Below are 6,056 nucleotides of genomic sequence, written 5' to 3' on the forward strand. Positions count from 1 at the left end.
CCCAACTTACTCTTTACACCATTTGATTTTTAGCTAAACTATTAATATCTCTTTAAACCCAAATTTGATACCTAATATATCCCCATAAACCCAATTCAATATGTGAATTTATTTTTACACCCATTTGATTTTTAGAAGCTAAATTTGATGTGTTTAGACCTAAGTTCTTTGCATGGTTTTCCACAACACAAAAGCTGATAATTCAATTGTTGAAAGATGTCAAGAAAGGCAATGAAAGGATTGTTAGCCTTATAAGGTTATACAATTAAAACACAATCGAATGAGTGACAGACCTAATTCCAACGGCGGCCATGGAAGTCAAACACGAAAACAAACAGGGCACGGCAACACCAAGATCTTCTATAAACTCCTAGCCGAATACAACTACTCTATGGGAAGCATTATGTTGTGTGTTCTAGGGCTTATAGGGACCGGTGTTTTTATATAGGCTAAAAGCTAGGGTTTCCATCCATAAAAGAAACCTAAACTTACTTTATTAGCCTCCAAGTCAAGTATCATAATCATATTCAATTAAGGATTCCATCAATCATATTTCCAATATAAGACACCTTATATAGGATTGATATCTTTAAGAGATCAAATCACAATTAACATTGTTCTCCAATATTACATTCCTATTACATGTAGTAGACCACTTAAAGGTTGATTTATATTGGATAAATCCAACATTCTCCCACTTGATCTACAAAATGTAATATTCACTTTTATACTTGAGATTGGAGACTAATGTCACTTTAGTGGCCATGTAACAGTGATTACATCTCGTCCTAAATGCAATTTCTGTCAAATGCATTTCTTAACATGGAACTAACAAGGTTGTAGGGTTGACACAACCCAGAACCTTCATAATCACACATCCTAAGATCCTCATTCACATGAAACACAAATTATGATCAAGAGATGAAACTTTAAATTAACCAAAATGTCTTACTTTATATCATCTCAGGTCCACCTTATTGTAACTCACAAGTTACACTTTATGCTTTTTCGAAGCCTTAAATCTGCCAATGCAGATATCCTTCATCTAATGAAGCCAACATAACCTGCAGGTGTGAATACATCTCCAAAACAATCATGCATCACTTTCATTAGATCAGTAATAATACAAACAATGTTTGTAACCAACGGACACAACTGAAAATACCAAATAGGCACATGTCCAAGTAAAATATTCCAAAAACTTTATAAAACAAATTAATTCAACACTTGTGAGCAAGATGAATTAATATGTTTTTGACACTGATCTATGCACCATACCAGTTACTTTCATAGTGATTTCCAACACCTACGGGCAAGATGGAAATCCTCACAACTGAGGTAGTGCATAAACCATGTCATGCCATTTAATATGCAATTTGATAACAACTTGATATCTGATATATATTTCATCAAATAATTGACTAGCACACGAAAAATGTGACTTAATGAATCCAACTAGAGATTAAAATGAATACATGGATTCTATACATACCTTATAGGTCATCTGCAAATGTAAGGCATTACTAACACGAAACTTAAACCCCTACTGATCTGCAACATCATCACTTAATTTGGAAATCAATACTTTAATCATATTTTTGAAAATATGCCTTTGGGAATAGCCTTACTTAGTCAATGAATGCATATCACCTCAATGAAAGGTAAAATTAAGCACGAAAGCATTCATCACTGTTACACAAAAACATGCATCCAACAACCATCTTCTATGTATTAATAAGTCCACATTTATGCTAAGTCCTTATGAGCCTCAAAACGAATGATCAACCAAGAAATCCAAATGATTGCAAGTAACAGAAAAATGTATGCATATACTAAGTAGCCATTCATACAACTTAAACATATTATTATTATTCGAGAAACACAAATTCATGGAAGATAGAATAACACTTTAATAAATTCATGCAAATCCGCTTAATGCTCAAAAACTCCCACTAAGTTTTCAGAGTTTATACTTGCAAATAAGTTAATGAGTGTGAAGTGATAGGAGCATATTTATGCAACTTAGTTAGCTTGTTTCTTGGCATTTACTTAGTTTAATTCTAGTTATTTTAGTACTTTAAGCTATTTTCGTATGTTTGTAGGTTCAAATAACAAAGTTAGCAACAAAGTGCTATTTGGAGCATTTTGGAGCATTTTTGGGCCAAGTTTGGATAGTGCAAGCATGGAAACATGAGGATAGACGTTTTTGAAGATTTGAAGGCTAGAAATCAACATGTGTGTGTGTGCAAGTGTGTTGACCTACAACTACAAACATCCATCCACTACACCCATTACATCCACTCATTACCAAACATCCATCCACTACACCCATTACATCCACTCATTACCAAACACTCACCCACTACACACATGACATCCACTCATTACCACAACACTCACCCACTACACCCATTACATCCACTCATTACCAAAAATCCATCCACTACACCCATTACATCCACTCTTATTAAACACTTACCCACTACACCCATTACATCCACTCATTACCACAACATACACCACCACCACCTTAATTAGATGGTGGTCCTCTCCCTAACCTATAAATATATCCACCATTCACCATAACAAGGGGGGAGATCCATCCAAAGACACATTCACACGGACAGTTTATGGAGAAAGGAGAAAGACACATTCTGCCGCAAGGCAGAGTCTTTTCTTCTTAACCATTCTACACATTCCCACAACAAAGACACAATTCCATGCACCTTCATTTCCCTTTCATTGCCGTGACCTCCATCCAACCTAAACACATTCAGCCATTCCCTTCCATGTAACCATACGCATCCATCAAACCACACCTTGTGCCGCAACAAAGAGAAGAAGGAGGACCCTTGGACGTGTTTGCCATTCAAGTTGGATTGTTGGAGCGTTTTTAGGTGTTTTCATTCTTTTCTTTTCAATGTCTAAATTTGTTTATCTTTGCTTTATGAGTATAAGGAAATAACCCCCCCTTAGCTAGGGGGAATTCGAAATCATGTTCATGCTTGCAATATGATTTGATTACTTTCAGTTGTGATTCATAAGTTGTAATTTCAATTTACTTATCCATTTGAATTAAAACTGATTTGTGTATGTTGGTTGAGAGTGCACGCTTAATTTTCATGCATAAATCTGATGCGAGGATATAAGGGAGTTTCACCTAATCGTTATAAACTTATATTCACAAGTAGTGAAGGTTGCTCGTCACAACCATGTTAAGTAAATTCTTGGCATAAGTTTCATGCAATTCATAGTTACAAGTGTTTCGTCAATGCTTATGATTTTCATAGAACTTAATGATTCTTGCTTGTATCTCTATTATGCAATTCATGTAGGGAACCTGTGGGGAATGCTTTGGGTTGTTGTATGCAATCATCAAATTCAATGAAATTAGGAAAATTTGAGGGTTAATTAGTGCATGCAATTCACAGTTAATCTAGGGCGTTGAGAATTCGTAGTTTATTGAAAAGCAACTGGAAATCGTTTTGTTTGCAAGTGTGTCATGTGTGGAGAAGAACCTCCTAGCTAGCCTTCCATGCATTCAATTTACTCAAATTCGTGCAGATTTCATTAGTTCTTTAATTTACTTGTTTTGTTTTCAAATTCATCAAATCCAAAACCCCCTTTACCTTGTTGAGTTATATTAGTTAGAAACTGATTTAGTTTGTGTTTTTAAGTATTTCGAACCAAGTTGAAACCAAAATTCGTCCAAAAGTGTGTTTAGAGTCCAAATCTGCCCAGTTTGTGTTTTTAGGCAGATTTGAGCTTTTTAAGCTTGTTTTGAGTTTTTTGAATTTGTTTTGAATTCTTTGAGTCTAGTTTAGTGTTTTTAACTTTGTTTATATGTTTTTAAGTCAGTTTAGAGGTTATTAGCAAGCCCTACTTACATTTTTTACTACAATTGATACAAGAGGGTTTAATTTGTGTATTAAGTAAATTCGCATCAAATTTTTGGCGCCGTTGCCAGGGATTAGCAAAGTGCTAATCCCTTGTTATTTCTTTTTGTATATTTTTGTGTCTTTTGTTTTTAGTTACTAACTTTGTTTCTGTTTGTGTTTTTTTTTTTTTTTTTTTTTACTTTTGATATTTGATTTAGTTTTGTTTCCTTGATTTCAGGTACTAGAGAAGTAAGACATGGATTTTGCTACCATTCAAGCTCAATTGGCGAAACTTACTTCTCAATTGTCACAATATGCCAAAAGGACCACAATGCAAAGTGTCCCTATATATGGTGTGTCCTATGGGCAAGGATATCCATCTCATCAATGTTCTCAATTCGCTGCGAATGAAGATGCTTGGGGTTATCAAGGTCATAGCCAATCATGGGACAACATGTCTTCCAACGCTTACAATTCGGATTGGAGAGATTATTCAGATTACATGTGGGGAGAACCTCAACAATTCCAACAAGATGGATATTGGCAGCAAGAAGAGGAGTTCTATTCAAAACCTATGCAGCCACCATAACCTCCTCCACAACAATTCAAATCAAGTTCAAGTATGCCTATGAGTTATGATGAAATTCTTGATGTACTAACCTCTTTGACGCAGGGCTCACAACAAGAAGAATATTTGCCGCCATCGAATGAGTTATATCACTGGCCATATGAACCATCACAGCCACCACAACAATCTGCCCAATTCAATTCAGGTACGTCTTTGAATAATGATATGTTTAATAAGTTACTCATCTCTTTGAACCAGGAAGTAGAAAATCGAAACAAAGAGATGCAAAATCAAGCCAAGAAGACGGGTGAATTGGAGAAGCAAATTGGGCAGATTATGGAGTTCATGGCACAAATTCAAGAGCAAAGTGAACTCTCCAACTCAACTATTGAAAATTTGAAGGAAGATTTTGAAATCCATAAGGCTATCACTTTAGGAAGTGCTATGGAGGTTAGAGGTGAACCCAAAACATCCAAACCAAGCCAAAACATGGATGAACAGCTGCTGCTTGAAGAAGAAGAGAATAACAAGGCTATGGCAAGGGAAGAACCACCCTTGTCGCAACCCCATATGCCCTCTATGTCGTCCACTACAACCAAGGTAAGCCTAAATTCAATTTGTCCTGACCCCATTTCACTAAATGTCCTTATTCCTTGTAGGATCATGCAATCCAAGGAAGAAGAGGGTGAGAAAGGCATCTTCGAAACCTTTCCAAAGAATCAAGAGCAAGAAGTGGATGGGGAATGTCTAGAATTCATCAAAGAAGATACATTTGAGACGAAAATTCCCAAAGAAGTTGGATTTTATGACACGGGAAAAGTCATAACTCTCAAAACACCAAATCTAGCCAAGTCCCATATCCCTACAACCTTCAAAGATGTGGTGTTCATAATTGAGTTTCTGTTGGAGCAAGCAAGTAAGCTATCTTCTCCAACTTCGATTTTATTATATACTAACTTGCTGATTTTGATGATTCAGGCACCTACACTAGAATTTAAACCATTGCCGTATCACGTCAAGTATCACCTTCCATTCAAAGATCAATTCCATGCTATGGGCCCTATCCAAGTTTAGAAGGAAGTTTCGTCTGGCTGGAAGACGTTAAAGCAAGCGCTTCTTAGGAGGTAACCCATGTATTCAAATGAGGAAGATTTTTGAATCGCTCCACAATCAATTTTGCGTTTCTAAAAACCTTCCATTTTCTGCAGTTTTTTTTTGCCATGATTGTCATTTTTATTTGTTGCTTGTTTAATTGTTTTTGGTGTGGGTTTATTTTTGAAACATTGACAGATATGCAAGGTATTTTTACATTCATTTTAACGAAAAAAAAAGAACATTAAGCAGAAAATACAAGAGGAAGCCTTCACAGAGGCTGCTTAGGAGAAGTCTAAGTAGTCGGTGGAGCCTCAGCATTCGGCGGAGCCCCAGAAGGAGGAGGCATCAGAGGTTGATCATTTGGAGCTTCATTACGTGGTACAACCCCAGAAGACGAAGGCAAATGTTGTTGGAACAAACCCACAAACCTCTGATGATCAAGTAAAATCTGACCATCAGATTCCTGCATCTGGTCAATCTTCCTCTTTATGTTTGTAGCATAGTTATGTGCGAGC

The sequence above is a fragment of the Malus domestica genome, chromosome 08 (genome assembly GCF_042453785.1).
Source record: "Malus domestica chromosome 08, GDT2T_hap1".
NCBI lineage: Eukaryota > Viridiplantae > Streptophyta > Magnoliopsida > Rosales > Rosaceae > Malus > Malus domestica.